Genomic DNA, 17,261 nt, shown 5'->3' on the forward strand with positions numbered 1-17,261 from the left:
GGGGGCGGGCTCGCCCCGCCCCCCGGAGTCACCCACAGGGAGCAGAGCCGATAATAAACGTACAGTATCGATATTATGTGTATTTCTGTTATATATGTGTGTATGTGTTTGTGTGTGTGTGTGCATATATATATGTGTGTATATATAGTATATTCCTTCTTTCCCCCCACAGCAGCCCATTGCACAAGCAGGATTCTGTGACAGTACAGAACAAGGCCCTTGGTGGTGATTATTTTTGTTTTTAGCAAACCCTGGAGCAGAGCTGCTGTCGGCTATAGGGTTTGAATGCCAGGGCAGTCTGGTGTGCCTATGGGTGTGCCTTGGGAGTGTGAGATGTGCGAGTACATGCGCAAAGGCCTTCATGGAGTCAGTCCTTCCATCCTCTCTACCAGGAGAGAGGCAATGTTGGGATCCTGGCTTATGGCAAGTTGAACACGAGTGCCCTGGCAGCCAGGAGGGACATCCGTGTCCTGGGGCATCAGGGGCAGCATTGCCAGCCAAGCAAGGGGATTGTCCCACTCTGCTCTGCACTGGGGGCCTCCCCTCGACTTGTGGGGGCAGTTGTGGGCACCACAATATAAAGACATTAAGCCATTATAGAGTGTCCAAAGAAGAGCCATGAGGGTGGTGAAGGATCTGGAGGGGAAGCCATATGAGGTGTGGCCAAGGTCACTTGCTCTGTTCAGTCTGGAGGAAACTGAGAGGAGACCTTATTGTGGTCTGCAGCTTCTTCACAAGGAGTAGCATCAATCTCTCCTCTCTGGTGACCAGTCACCGGTCCCAAGGGAATGACCTGATGCTGTGTCAGTGAAGGTTTAGGTTGGATATCAGGAAAGGTTCTTCCCCCAGGAGGTGTTTGGGCACTGGAACAGGGTCCCCAAGGAAGCAGTCATAGCACCAGCCTGACAGAGTTCAAGAAGAGTTTGGACAATACTCTCAGGCACATGGTATGATTCTTGGTGATCATGCTGTGCAGGGCCAGGAGTTGGGCTCAATGATCCTTCCACTGGAAGTCGTCATTTCCAGCTCAGGATGTTCTCTTTGATTCTATCCTGTTCTGTTCTGTGAATTTAAATACTGCCTTTTCTATGCACACATTTGCACAAGCTCAGCTTGTGCCATCGCAGTTTGCCTGCTCCTTTCCATCTCTAATGTTCTTCCATATCCCATGACACTTAAATATTCCCTGAGGATAAAGCTGCTTTTCCAGTCCCACAACTTACAGCACGAGCCTATTGTTTAGAGAGCATATGGGTAATTGCTTTTTCTTTTCCCAAAATACTTGGCATAGATATCATATATGTAATATGTATAACATATGGAAGGCTGCATATTTCAATGCCTCAGTGCACAATGTGTGCATAAATGTTTTATGTGTAAATGCTTTGCTTCAAACACTTGTCAGCTGCGAGCACATGCAGCTTGCAATGTGTGTAAGGTCAGCATGTTTGACTCAGGGTTTGTACTTTGTTTCATGAAAGGTGTGTGCATGTTACATATTTCAGGCTTTATGTCAAGATAAGTATGCAGGCATGGTATTTAAATACACTATCAATTAGCAATTACACTGTCTTTCAGCTGCCCGACATGCAGAACACACTGAATACTTTATGTGTGCCACTTGCTGTCATTTTTGGAGCTGTGACAAATTTCAAACAATTTTAATCAAAATATTAATCAGAAATACAATCCAATATTCGTCAAAAATGCAAGCTATGTTCAGCAAACCTTTCCTGAAGGATATCCTGAAGGTGGATAAAAGGGCATGGATACAGTTTTCCTGCCTTTGAAATGCACCATACCTTTATTCCAGAGTATTAACAAACCAGTTCAAATCCTATCACAGCAAGACCAGGATCTGCAGTGTGAATTCATGCATGGTTTGTGTCTTGTTCATTTGAAGGTAGAGATTTAATAAGGAAATAATTTTAAAGAGACATTTTTAGCTATCACTGACTTTGTGACATAGCTTATTTCTTATCAGCCCAAGTAGATTTAGTGTTGTGTTACTGACTGATAATGCCATGGTTGTGGGTTTGATACCTGTACAGGCCATTCACTGAAGAGCTGGACTCAATGATCCTTGTGGGTCCCTTCCAACTCAGAATATTCTATGATTCTGTGAAAATGCTGCAACTGGATGCTATTCAGAGAAGGAGTGTTTGGGTGGAAGGCAACTCTTGCATGGTGGGTGGTGAGGGTGACACCAGCCTGCATCGGCAGGCCATGTGTGGATCTGCTGGCTTTGCACAGTGTTTCTGGTAGGTGCCAGCTCTGCTGGAATTTCCTTTTTCATGGGTTCCTTTAATTCCAGTCTCCAAGCCATGAGTCTGACTGTGGCCAGCTCACAGGGCTGTGAAGGGGATGAGTTTGGCCAGTCAGGAGCAGCCAGGAGTGACCTTATTCTAAGGTACCAGAGAACCATCTGGGCTGGATGTGACTGTCAGCCAGGATAAACTGTGTATCAAGACACCAGGACTTGGACCTTCATATTTGTAACGCTGAAAAAGTGTGGTGTCCGTGTTACCAATCCCCACAAAAACTCTGTTGAGTCAAATCAGGAGGAATACTTTGAAAAGCAAACTCTAAGGAAGGGCATAAATAAATAAACCAGCAGGAAATATAGCAGTATGACCTCAGTGTGTCTGCAGGGAAGTCATTTCCTTTCTGCACATCTCCTGTTGCTCCCCAGTTTAGCGAGGAGAGTCCTTTCTTTTCTCCCGGGGGTCAGGTGATGTAATCAGTGTTAGTTGGGGACATAAATACAGTCCTCAGCATGAGTAAATTCAAACCAAATACACTTCTTTGGCATTTTTATCCATGAAATCTTAAAAAAAGCCAAGATAAGCCCATAATGACTAATTGGACGTGACGAAAGGAGATGGCACAACAATGTAGGTGAGGGAGGAGATGGAGAAATCAGTCCTGAGGAAAGATCTGGCACCCACAAGGCATGAGAGAGCCAGAGCTCATCAGTTCAAATATAATCTTCCAGAAAGGGAGGGGGCAAAAAAACCAACCCACCAACGTCTCTCATTCTTGCACAGACAATGCCAAGCTCCTGCACCTGATTTCCATGAGAAAGGCCACTTCTGGCATTGACATTCTGCTGCATCGAGTCCTGCCACAGACCTCCTCCTCAATGCAAGGCTCAAAGAGGAGGGGAGGAATAAACTCTGCTTTCCGAAAGGGCTGGAGCTGCCAAAGAGGCCCATGGAAAGCGAATTGTGCAATGAGGGAAAACAGGGAGGGAGGATCCCTGCTCATAAACACAGTGAAACGCCTGTCAAAAATAAGTGGGAGAAGGGGTAAGAGGCATTTTGGTGAATTTATACAGATGTCAAGTGAGCGCTGGTTTAAAGCAAAGTCGTTGACGAGGACACTGATGTGGGGTTGATTTTGAATGCTGCAGCATTGCACTCAAGTCTTCCCTTCATATGCATAACATCCATAAGTGCTGCTTATTTCAAATCCCAGCTCACACAGAGGTTTTATGAGCACTTCTTATTCGTAGATCCTGGAGCGCTTTACAAAGACAGAGCTATAAATAAGATGGATGGGAAAGCGAGGAATTGAGTGGGGCTTTTAAAGGACACTGGATTGTTTCTTTAAGGGTTTCTGTGGATAAGAACTAGATAAGGACTGTCATTTTACTGAATATAAAATATTTTGCAATGGCACACTGTGTCAAATTACTTGTGCATAGATATTTATATTATTAAGGCAAAGTTTTGTCCTGCTGTGTCCAAATTGTCTCTAGCTAAGCTTTTGGAAAGTACAAAAAGAAAAGCACTTACTGTTAGATTTTAACATAGTGTATGGATGTTTTAGGCACTTTTAAATTGAACAGATCAAAGCCTTTTATTCCTAAATGCCAGAAATCCAGTGATATTTGTGTAATTATGTAATTTGCCCTGTCTGTTTTACATGTTCCCAAAGGTTTATTATAGACAGCTTTCAAATTAAGTGGGCTGGAACGTTTGATGCTCTCTTCCCTGTTTTCAAAGCCTGTGCAGAACCCATACTGTGTGAGTGACACTGCTGTTAAAGGGGTAGCATTTTGGTTTTATCACAAGGTATGCGGAGAGGGAAAGGAGAGCACCCTGGTCCTGATTCCGGCTCTATGCTCCAAGGCAGCCATTTAATTTCTTCTTTCTTTATCTTCCCCCTCCCCGGAGCTGGGTACAATAGTTCCTTATGCTCCAAAGTGGCACAAAGCTTAATTAACCTTGAGAGAAGGAATGGGTTAATTGCCAACAACAGGGAGAGGGTGGGGAAAGCCCCAGCACTGTAAGCATGTCTGTGTTCATACTCACCTGTGTGGGACTGTTTTACCACTGATGTTCCACTGCACCACAAACTTGGCTATTTTGGGAAACTGCTAATCACTTCCAGTGCATTTGAAACAACATTATTATATAACCAGGAGGCAGCCACAGACTGATGGCTCAGCAATGTTTTATGCAGCAATCCTTTTACCCAAGGGTGACCTTGTAACTGAATAATCAAAGCCGTACTCTACTCACAACTGCACCTGTACTGCCACTATTTACATTGCATTAGCACCTGAAGGCCCCATTGTATAAGGCACAGCAAACCTGCTGCTGTTTGGAAGAGACTGGAAGTGGGAGGGGAAGCAATAACAGAAGCAAAATATTTGTCTCAAGGTCATATATCAGAAAAGTAGCTCTGACGGGAGAAAAGATCAGGTCTCCCAAGTGCTATGTCCCATGAACAAGTGCTTTTTAGGGATAAAAGCACTTTCTGGGGATATAAATATAAAATGCAAGAAGATCACAATGTCTGCAGCAGGACTTGTTCTTTGTTTATTCTTCTTGCTGTCTGTAGAAGTCCTTGTTTGGTAATTTTGGGGTTTGGCTTTTTTTCTTAGACACTTTAATATTTAGGCAAATATTAAATTGTAATTTAATTGTCAATGCCCTTATGAGAAGTGTGATATTATATGAAGTACATTATGATTTTCCTAGTAACAGACCCAAAAGATCAACACTTTCATTTCAGATTTTTGTTGTTGTTTTTGTTGGAAAAGTTAATTGTTGCTGAAGTGATGCTGCTTTTGTAGTGCTCTTTTGTAGAGCATGAAACAATGAATCTTCAAGTCACAGCACCCCACTTTCTACCCAGTGTTTCTCTGTCACTATCAGCTCTACTTTGGTTTGATCTAACCAGATGGTATCTCACAAGATGCTAGACATGAATATTTCATATGGTTTAGAAACTGTTTTTCCTCACTCTTCAATGGTAAAATGTGTTGACTTAAGACTTTTCACAACTTGAGATACTTTCTGGCCTGGTGCCACAACTCAGGCCAAAGACAGCTGAGCATTGTTGTCATCTCACAATGTGGGAAGCAGAGGATGTTTTGGACTGCTGGAAAAATGGAGCTGAAATTTTCCATTAAAAGAAAAAAAAAAATTGTTCAGACAGCAATCTTCCAGTTGAGCTGTACAAGTTACATTTTTTTGGACATAAGTGGAAAGTCAGAGGCATTAGATCAATGCAATTTTTGATCTATTGAATCAGCAGCCAAGTTAATTTCAAATCTCTGAGGCAGCTAACACTTTGTTTTCATTCAAAGCTGGTTTTATTTCAGTTTAGGCCATTTCTAAGGCTGCTTTCTTATTTACAGTATCAAAGTCTTCAGCCACTGTATCCTGTGATATAACTCAGTTAACAGTCTCCTGCCTTTCCCTCAGACTTTGCTTTTGCTCCTCTTTGGAGATTTGAGTGATTCATTTTGATTTAGGTCGGTGTTGGTTTTATTGGATGATCGATATCAAGTTGCAAGTGCTGCACTGAAGCTCTGGAGCTTGCAAAACCAGTTTTTTGGTTTCTTCAGCTGCACATGAAAATTTTTATTTTATCTTTCCAGCCACAATTCAGCTCCAGATTAACACACACAGCTTGATGCAGTTGCCCACACATAAAACTTCTGTGCCATTTAAGATATTGTAGACAACTGCAGCTCCTGCTTCAGAAGGTCACAAGTCCACTGTAGATCCTGTGTAATTTCTGACAGTCCCATAAATACATCTGAGATACCCTGGCGCATCTCCAGTGACTCTTGGCACTTGCATTTCAACTGGTTAAATGTAACTGGGCTGTGTGCAGGCATTTCCCTCTGAGCTGGGTATCTATATTCCCACCAGAGCCAACAGAGACCCAGCCAGCAGAGCCTAGAGAGCATCCAGCTGACCAGGCCTCTAGTGTCCACTCTGGGGTGTGGGATCATCATGCTTTTCTGCTGGACATTCAGTTGACACATTTTTCTGAGCGGGCGGTGTTTTGCTCTTTCGTGTGCATGCTGGAATCTAATTTAAACAGTCTCTGCACACCAGACAGAGTCACACATAGGAGGAGCCAAGTTTCAAGGGACTAAGAATCCAGGACTTTCTTTTCAGCTAGAAGGCAGACACCGAAAAAAGGCAGGCAAATTCCCAAGCAAAAAATCCTCCTTAACCCAGCTGTGGTGCTTCTCTGTCCCACAACACAAGCCTTGCAATCTCCTGGTGGTGGATGGCCCATTCATAGAAATGAGCAGTTGTACTCCCTCAAGCTACACTTTATGTCAACGTACATCTGCTCTGGTTTACTTTATGTTCTACATCCTATGATACTGCTGTTAGGCACACATTCCACATGGAACATGTGAGGTGTAGATTTTGATGTATTATCAGTTGGAAGTAAGAAGTACAAATATCAACCCCACTTCAGGAAGATGTGGGATGCAAGCGGTGACAGTGGTGGAAGAAGAGCTGGGAATTGACATCAGAGATTCAGGATGATACAGAAGATCAAGCAGATGTAGCACAGGGTAGAAGAAAAGGAATCAGGAGGAAGAATCAGATGGATTGGAGAACATGAAGTTAAAGGAGAAGAGGGAATGCATGCTAATTGAGAGGCAGTGTCAGACAATGCTGGAAAAAACAGAAGATAAAGCACAGAAGAAGGCGTTGGTCCTTTGGCTGGACTACAGTATCTCCCCGGGACACCAGCAGAACAAAGTGTTGAGATTCACAAGAAATCTGTGAAAGCAAAGGAAAACATTTAGGCTGCATTTACCAAAGCACTTTAAAGAGCAGTGTAATTCTGCCCTGATGGCAGAACAGCATGGGGATCACAGGATCTCTGCCCTCTGACACACCAGCCCTGCAGGGCCAGAGGCAGAACAACTCCTGAGTGACTGAGTCCCATTGTCTGCTACTACAAAGAGCCTCATGAGCAGGTTCAAACCTGCCAAATTTTGTCACAAAGTAGTTTGGATGCCCCCCACTCTCAACACATTGCAGCTGTTAGACATCCCTGTTTGGTTGGTTACAAATCTGCACTAATTTTTTTCTGAGACAATTTATACCACCTGTTTCTGCACCAGAATTGGCTTTTCACTTAAATAGTTTTCCCCAGTGTTTCCCTCCTTGTTGTATTTTTAGAAAGCAGTCATGTTCTCTTGCAGCCACTCTTCTGCCAGACTAAACAAGACTTCTTATGAAACAGGACTTTATAAAATAGGCCCTCCATTCCCATGGTTCTTCAAAAAGCCCTTCCTTTTACCTAGTCCACACTGAATTTGTCTTTTCTGAACTCATTCAGTCAGATGTGGGCAGAGTTTTTCAGAGAGGCTAGAGGGACAGCAGTGTTTACTTGTGATCACAGCTGCATTCCAAGTCCTGCATTCAGCCTTGCCAGTCATTCCATGTGTACAGGATCCATAGCATCTCTCAGTCATGGTCCCTACAGGCCATTTCTATCCCTCCCAGTGGAGTACTTGAGGCAGCATGGTTTTCCAGGCTTAACCATTCCCCTCAACAGGGGAAGCATCCTTCAGATCCTCTGGCTGCAGTTAACTTGCCTCCAGGAAGGCTGTGATTCCCCCTTCTCCTCATTCCCAGTAGTGCAGAAACCCTTTGCATAAGATGAGTTGGATTCTTACCTGTATATGAGATGGCAGCTCTCATCTTCAGCTTAGTTTTGGATCCTCCACCTGTGTCCAAGCCCAAATGCTTGTAATACAAGGGGGAGAGCTTCTGCCCCACAACACTTCTTCAGCTCTGGGAGCGATCCCAGTTCCACCAGCCCTCCAGCAAATGCAGGAACACAGCAATGGTTGCCCAGCTGTACTTTTCCTGCAAGGAGCATTGCCTGCTATGCTTCCCTTAAAAAGACAGCACAACACATTTTTTTTTTCCCCCTAAAAATCAGAACAAAGCAAAATAAGTGTTGAAAATAAAGTGTTATTCCCCAAGGTCATCTATCTTTATGATCTCACCAACTTTCTTTATACTACCTTTATCTTTATTGCAGTTTTTCCCCAGGAGGATTTAACCTTCAGACTCCTTATTCTAAGTATGGGAGTTCTTTTGCAGTGGCTGCAAATATTCTCCCTGGGTTATATTACTTTCCTTACTTTTCAAAACTAGTCCACCACACTTTTGTTTTACAGCTGTTATAATCACAGTCATTGAAGTGCTGGTCCAAAGAGACTTCTGGAGGTCTCTGGTCCAACCACTCACTGAAAGCAGGTATTGTACTAGCAACTGCTGGGATAAGCCATGTCTTTGACATTTAAAAATCCCCAGGAACAGCAGATCCACAGCCTTGCTGTGGAAACCTGTGCCTGGACTTCATCACCCTTGAGTGAAAAAGATTGTCATTGTGTCCCACCTGAATTTCCATGCTGCCTTTTGTGGCCACTGCTCTTCCTTACCCTGTCTGCCAGGACTGAGAGTGTTTGTCTGCGCTGTCTTTACAGCTCCCATCTTGGTGTAGCTGTAGACAGCTCTCAGATGATCCCAGACTTCTCTCTGCCAGAGAAAACAGGCCCCAAGAGTTGCAGTGGGTGGGAATGGGGGTTATGGTCACAGAATCATAGAATATCTCAAGTTGAAAAGGACCCATAAGGATCTTGGAGTCCAACTCCCTGCTCTGTGCAGGACATCCTACCACTGAACTTGATGAGTAAGAGCATCATCTGGACACCCCTGCTTGGTTGAGGGGCTCAGATGTGCCCTGTGGTGGGGCCATTGGAGCCAACTGGGATCAGCTGTGTCCAGCACGGGGAGCCCCTACCTCTCTACCCTGCAGCCCCATGGCCTGCCCCAGGCCAAACCCTGCCAAAGCACCAGGCTGACCAGTCCAGCTCCCATCAGACTTGCCCCTTGGCTCCTTGCTGAGGTGGCTGAAGCAAGATCTGCCCTTGAAAAGTTTTCACGGACTCTCATAAGTGGAGGGCATATGGAGGGAAACTTCCTTACAAAAACTTTAGTACTGAAGTCTCTCACCCAGAACATCCAATTTTCTGTATTTTAGAAATTGATTGTTCTAATTTGTCTTCTAATAAAAACAAACCCTTCCTCATCAACTCTTTTTTTGTGGCCTGGTGTGCTCACTCTGAGGACCATTCACAAGTGGGTTGGCTCTAAGGCTTTGTCTCTGCTCTGGTCCCATCACAGGGTGTCAAACCTGTCATCACATCTCGCCCTTGTCACACCTTGGCTGTCCTACCAGAAGGACTTGGCTGGAGATGATTATAGTCTCTGCTCACTTCTGAGTTCCCTCCACAATACAGGGTAATCTGTCTCACTGAAAACTGTGGAAAAAAAGTTCTTTCTTGCTTCAGACTGTAATTAGATTATCTTTAGTTATTACTCCACTCTCTCTGCTGAATAGATATGCTTTTACCCTCTTCTCTTTTTAATTATATGGCTGGAAATCTTTTACTGTGATATATCTTTTGCCTTGCTGTGTTAACTATTCTCTCTAATGTTTCCCTAGACCAGAACAACATCTGTGTACACCATGGAGGCCACAGTTCCCATCAGGTTTTGATGAATGGACCTCCACCAACCTTCAGTGTTCCTCGCAGAACGCCATGCACTGCTATTACCTAAAAATTAATTGGAAACATTATTGGAAGCCTTGCTTAATGTAGCTCCAGAGACTGGCCGGGAATTAATGGCTAAAGCAAGCTCTACTCCATCCAAAATTTCTTCTGAAAAACCTCAAGTACTAAGGACAAACTGGATGGAGAGTGGAGGGAGTGATTCAACCCCAGCAACTAAGCTGCAGTCCTGAAGGGTGATGTGTGATACCCTCTTTTATTGTGTCAGACACCTGCTGATGGGAACATTTTAAACAGACAAAAGTTTTTGGCATCAGCCATTTTGCCAAAGTGCCTTTGTTTTGTAGGAAGTGGATCATATTCCTTCATTTACCTACTTGGTTAATTATTTCAGATATCTGAAATTATTCTGAAAATTGTGGGTTTTTTCTGCAGTGATTAGTGAGAAAAAATTTCAAAAATAAACAAAATTGGAAAAATCTACAAAGTAAGCAATAGTGGGGCCCTTATTTTGCTCTGGGCTGACTGACATAGCTGGCTATGGCTATATTTTTAAATTTCTACCATTCGAAACAGGATGGGCTCATGCAGACAGCTCTTGCATGGTGTGCAGGAATTCTTTGGGAAGACACTAACTGGCTGAAATAACATCTCCTCTCACAGTGTAAGATAGGGAGAATTCAGTCTCAGTGCCCAGGAACTTTCCCTGCATTTTTCCATCTGTTCGTGTGGGTGTAACCTGCATGACAGCTCTGGTAATATTAAAATAAATTATGTACTTAAAAAACAGGGGAAGGGAAGATCCACAATTCTAAATCAAACATTGCAGTTCTGATATTTGTAAAGATACTGAAATGAATTATTTGCTCCATCCCTATGAGAAACTGCCAACATTGAGGTTTTAAGAATAAAGCATATCCCATGAAGCCAGTGTAGTTCTTAGCCCAGTGGGTAAAGGCAAAGCAGCTTTGCCTCGGCTGTAATAAAAATCTTGCCATATCCCTGTGGAAATGTCCTCTCTGACAGGCAAAGAGAGCTGATCTAGATGGGCACTGCTTAACCCAGGTGATACCCCACATCAGCACGTCAGATCCCCAAGGCCACTTTCTGTGAGGAGACATGAGGAACTGAATGGAGGAAGGCAGAGCTAAAATTTCTGACAAGGAGGAATATCCTCCTCCAGAGGACATTGCTATAAGGTGGAGAGTGCAACTGCCTGAAAAAGTCATGCTTTTCAAGAGAAATTATAAATTACTCACTTTACACCAGCAAGGTCATTTGGGGCTGACAGGTCTGCCCCAGCTCCAGAATGGTTGGATGTTCTTGTTGCCAAGTTTCCTGGTGATATAGAGCTCTCTCAGATATAATTTCCGTAAGATAATGTTCTGGGAAAAGATGCAAGTGTTTGGAAGAGTGTTAGAATTCAAGTAGTCGTGATAACTTTGAGAAATAGCCCAGAACTGATAAAGCAAAATTCAATAAAAGCAAGTGCAAAATGTTCTGCCTTTGAAAGAAAAACAAAATCAATAAAAATCCAAATTGGTCAATATTAGTCTATGCCCCAGTATGTTAAAAAAAGAATATAGAGCTGTATTAGACCAGGGGCTGAATATAAGCCAGCAGAGAAGATGCTGTTGAGCCATTCTCGTGTATGTGACGTGTAAGAGATAAAGGCTGTTATTCCACTCTATTTAGCAGGGGCAAGACCTTTCCTGGGATGTGTGTCCTGTTTTGGACACACATACTTTAGGAAGTAGGGGATGTGCCTGTGCACACAGACACCTCTGTGCACAGGGGAGGCTCAGCAAGAGCCACAGCAGAGCTCAGAGATTTGGACAGTGTGACCCTATCTAGAAAAGGTGACCAAAGCAGGGTTGTTGGTTTAATAAAAACAGCATAAAATGTGGATGTGGAAACAGGATTCCAACAGGGAGCAGTGCTGCAAAGGGAATAATAATGTTTGTTCCCAAGACCAGGACTAAAGAGGCACTTGTTGCACACTAAGAGCAACCTTACTTGGACATTAGGAAACAATTAGCAGTGAGGAGGGTGCGGATGTGTTTCTGGGAAGTGTGTAAAAGCCCAGGATGGGGGCAGCAGGCATCTTTGGAGGTCATTGGTACCTATCAGTCACCTTTGAGTGAGGAGATGGTGTGGTTTGAGTTCCCCTCTTGCACGGTGGTTCCTGAGAAAGGAGCCTGCCCATTTTCCTGCTTTCTTTCACCTCCAGAGCAGGGCAGGAGACAAATCCAGTGGCAACAAACAGGAGGTGGTTCTGCTTATTCTGTTGTCAGCTCTCTGTTCGTATCCCTTAGGATATTCTTAAACTTTCCCTTGAATTCACATTGATAATGTTTTTAAAGCAAGAATTTTTACATTCTTTCACTTAGTACTATTAGAAAGTGTGGATATTTACAATATCACTTTTGAGAGAATATTCTGTCATTTCCAAGAGTTGGGAGAAATTGTGACTTCATGGTTGAGGTTGCACTGTGTTGCCCTTTAGTATCAGACACCAGCATCACAGTAGTTCCTTGCTGGTGCCCAGTGTAACAGTGTATCTTTGTCTTGCAAAGTCCTTCTGCTTTCCCTTATCACCCTATTCGCTCTCTGGAAGCTGGCCAGATCTACGTCCTCTGGCCAAGGGGATCAGACAGGGTGAGAGAACAGAAAAACAGTGTTCTCTCTGTAGTCCTACGCTCTCAGGCAGGAGCTGCCAGGTCAGCAGCAGTTTCTCTGAGGAAGGCTCACAATCACAAAACAACTTGTCAAGGCAGAGACGGGGCTGGAGAAGCAGGAAAAGGCCTGAAGGACAAATGCAGCTCACACCATTTCCCCATTCCAAAGAAAAGTCAGTAAGAAGTGAATGCATAGCCTCTCTCTCACTAGTTCTAGACCTCTTCTGGTAGATACATTATATTTTCAGGGTTTGCCTGTTTCTATGTTATATTTCTGAACATCTTTCATCGATGAGTGTGAAGAACATATGAGAACATAGAAAAGCTTGGGTTGGGAGGGACCTTAAAGATCACCTAATTCCAAGCCCCTCACCATGGTCAGGGACACCTTCCACTAGACCAGATTGCTCAAAGCCTCATCCAACCTGGCCTTGAGCACTTCCAGGGATGGGGCATCCACAGCTTCTCTGGGCAGCCTGTTCTAGTGCCTCACCACCATCATAGGAAACAATTTCCTTCTGACATCTAATCTAAATCTCTTCTCTTTTAGTTTAAAACCATCCCCTACTTCATCCTATCACTATCTGCCCATGTAAAATGTCACATGAGAACAAGAAAGCAATCACAACAATATACAGAAGGAAAGGCAGCAATTTCTTCCTTCAGAACATTCTTTCTTAAGATCTCTCAGCTCCTCCACCCTCCTACTTTGATGAGCTGTTCTCCCCCACCCCTGAAACTGCATTAATTTGCTGGCACGCTTTGGGCATGGTGAGTGTTGAAACTATGGTTTTAAAGCCGAGGAAAATCCTACCAACTCATGCCCAGGAAGTCAGGTGTTGTCAAAACAAACATTGCTGTTTTCTAACTGCCTCAATTTGCACCTTCCTATGTTTGTTTCCTCCTTGCCCAGCTGGAGAGTAGACCTGTTCCGCAGGCACAAGACCTTCCCAACATGAGCTTTGTTTAACCCTGAGGGGAGGGGAATGTGACCTTTTCTAGTCATTTGTGGCACCTTGCAGTTGGCTTTAAGCTGTGCATCGGTTGTCCCCGTCCCAGTTTGTTCAGTCACAGCATGTTGTGCACTCTGGGCATGTGTGTGAGTGGCGTGTGTGCCAGTGCTGCTCCAGGAGTGCTGAGACAGAACACAAGCAGGCACAGATGCATCACACTGGCAGATTTCAGAGATATATTTTCATTGTGCCAGGGATCGAAAAGCCAGTCATCATCTCAGCCAGTACAAAACTCTTGCCGATGACAATGCACCCAAGATTTGTCTCATCTAAAAACCTTATGACAATTATTTCACCTGTGTTTTCCTTCCCATATAGATGTGGACCAGCTGTATTGTATTGCATTGTACTCTTCTCTTGCAGCAAAGCTGCTTTGTACACTTTATCTTATTAACGACTGGAGCTCATCAGGAGCAGAGAGGGAGGAATTCACACTCTTTGAGGCAATTATCCAAAACCTCTATGAGATATCTTAAGCTTTGTGCAATTCAGAAGCTAAGGGGGAGCCCTTGAGCATATTCCAAATTGGGAAATTTTCAACTCTAATGATTTTTAAAAATTATTTTTAAAAGTCAGCATATCTATGTCTTAGCAAAAGAGCTCATAAACTTTCTGGGAATGCCTGCAAAGGATCAGGCAGTACAGAAAGGGGTCCTGAAGCTTGGAGGAGCCGGGGATGCTCATGCCAGGAATGTTCATAGAAACAATGTCCTGGAGGATTCAGAAGTTTGACCACCTGGCACACGGGTTTGGATGTGGTGCCCATCTTGCTGACAGGTGGTTTTCTTCCTGAGCATTAGCTCAGTCAGCAGAAACCCATTAATCAGTTTTAAATAAATGTCACTGTAAGTACAGAACCTGGCCTGACTCCGACAAAGTGCTGAGAACCTCCATCCCTTTTTCCATGAAGCTGGAGTAGCAGGTGGTCTGTCCTTTCAAGAATTTGCTGCTGTTTGTGAAGAAGTAGAAAGAAAGTGTAAAAGGTTGTAAAAAGGCCCATGTATTCCCTAAAGAATATCTGACCTCATGAAAGAAAAGGTACAGTTTCTCTTCTCTTTTTTATCAGTGTTATAAAAGTGGTATTTAAATAGTATTTCCCCCCTCACAATTTGGGGGAAATAGCAAAACTTAAATGGCACATATAAAAGAACCCCCATTTTCTCATAACCTCTGCTTCTCTGAAAAATCCCCAAACAAACTAACTGGATGAAAAACACAAACTAAGAAAACCAGGGCTGGTGGCTCATTGAATTAACAGTAAAAAAAATCAGACATACCAAGAAATTTCTTGTTATTTTCAGTGCTGCTCCATATGTCATTTTTGTGGGGCACTATGTTCTGGTGATGCCCTGCTGATGTGGTAACAGGAATGATCTATAAGTCCTGCCATTATAAACCTCATTTTTATAACCTGGATGTGCACATTTGCTGTTACTTGGTATCTGTTATAAAAAAATTCAATTTTCTTTTTAATGACTTGATAATTTTTCAAGTAGAAAAATATGAAAGGTTCCAAAAAGCAAAAAAGAGGCAGTTTTAAAAAAGAGAGGAGAATCAACAAATGATAGGTTTATTAATTATTTTTAGTAGTAATAGCTGTAAGTTGTATTTGTATTGCAGTGGTGCCTGTATACTCTGTAGAATTAGGTGCTGTACAAACACTTGGGGTTTTTTTAATGGATCAAGTGGTGGCAGAAAACATTGTACTGAAAGCCTTATGAATTCTTATTTATTGTTTTTTTGTCTTTGATAGTGCCCTAGTATCTGTCTGAGATTTGTCTTTTATTGTGATAGATGCTGTACATGTACTCAGTTATCTCTGTGGTGAGAAGCACTTTAATGCATGCTCACTTTTAAGAGGGAGCTGAAACACCTTCTGCGGAAAAGAGCATATCTGTGGGGCAGGGAACAAGCCTCGTCACATAAAGCACATAAAGCACATATTTCTTGCAAAGCTGCACTGTAGAGGTGCAAGAGAGGTATCTCAGCAGCCTCTGCTGAATGTGCTGCTCTGTTTACATGGTGCTGAAGACCTGGGCTGTTGGCTTGGGTGCTGGAATTAGGGAGGCTGTGTTGGTGCAAAGGTCTTTCCACGCTAATCCATAGGTATTCTGTGGAACCACCTTGCTTGACCTCCAAACTGGTGAAACCACAGAGCTGCCAGGGCCCACCTCAGTGAGGCCCTGAATGTCTCTGTCTCTCACAGGGAGGATGTACTCCTCTCTGTAACTACCTGAGAGGAGGCTGTGGAGAGGTCGAGGGTTGCTCTCTTCTCCCAAGTCACAAGTGATAGGACGAGAGGAAGTGACCAGGGTGGTGTGAGGACTTAAAGAAGGCAGTTACATGTCTCAAAATACTGTGCCCATAAGATAAGCCACCACAATGGAACCTGAGATGAGCACAGATGGCACAGAAGGAAGGAGCTAATTCTGAGCCTAACAGAGGTAGAGGTTTGGTTAGCATCCAGACAAAAATTCCCACCGTGGCAAACTGTGGGAAAGGAAGCAAGTGCTTATTCAGATGCCATCTCAAGTAATGGGAATGGCATCTACACCCTGTGAATACCCAGGAACTGGACGGTATAAAAGTGGTCTCTCCAGAAGAAGGACTCTGGGACCTCTACCACCAAAGATGAGGGTGAAGAAGGATCACTGGGATGCTGCGGGGATCCACATGGTGGTGATATCTTTTGCTTAACCTCTCTGTCTCTCTCTCTCTCTTGTCGTCCCCTTCCTATTATTTCTATCTCTCTACCTTAAATTTACTGTTAAATAAAATCCGTGCTATTGACTTGGCATATGGTCTCATTTTCACCTTAACTCAGGCAGAGGAATCTCTTATAATTGAATCGTAACAGGTGGTTTAGATTAAATATTAGGAAAAATTTTTTCACTGAAAGGGTGGTTCAGGCTCTGAAGCAGGCTACAGAGGGAAGTGATGGAATCACCATCCCTGGAAAGTGTCTGAAAGGCACGTGGATGTGGCACTTGGGGATGTTTAGCCTTGAACACGGTGGTGCTGTGTTAAGGGATGGACTCAATGATCCTAGAGGTCTTTTCCAACCTTAATGATTTTATGAATTCCTACGTATTGGGCTGCTACACCTGTGCAAAGCTCTCATGGAATTTACCATCTCTGTGCTGCCTAATGGAGGAGCAGGTGCCCAACTGATCACCCAAAAAAAGGCAGAAGGAAAAGGTAAAGAGCACTTTGCTCTCTATTTTTTGGAGACCGTAATTTGGGTATTGGTACCCCACTAAGTGAAATGCCCAGAATCACAGAGGGTTATGGGACACAGACACAGCTGGATCCCAGGATCATACAGACAACCATGTTTCTGACACAGTTAGTAGATGATCCCAGACTCCTTCCTTTGTAATCCAGTGTCTTGCACAGGATTTGATTTGCCCAGAATTCCCCTTGGATGGGTGGCTTAATGCAGTGTAATTGCTTTTTCCTGCTCTCAACTAGGCTTGTCAGAAGAGTCAGCCTAGGTTGTGGTTGAACACAAAAGCAAAGGGATTGAGGCACTTCTAATTTTGGTAATTACAGTTTATCCCCTTCTCACTATCTAGTCTTGAGCACCATGATCTCAACTTTGCTTTAGTTTTTACTTCAGTTTTCTTAGATTAACCATTATGTTTCAGACCACATTTAATCAGACACATACTAACTTTTTGGTTGGGTGCAGAATGCCCAGACATAGCATAT

Source organism: Corvus brachyrhynchos, unplaced genomic scaffold (genome assembly GCF_000691975.1).
Source record: "Corvus brachyrhynchos isolate BGI_N302 unplaced genomic scaffold, ASM69197v1 scaffold187, whole genome shotgun sequence".
In the NCBI taxonomy this organism is placed as follows: Eukaryota; Metazoa; Chordata; class Aves; order Passeriformes; family Corvidae; genus Corvus; species Corvus brachyrhynchos.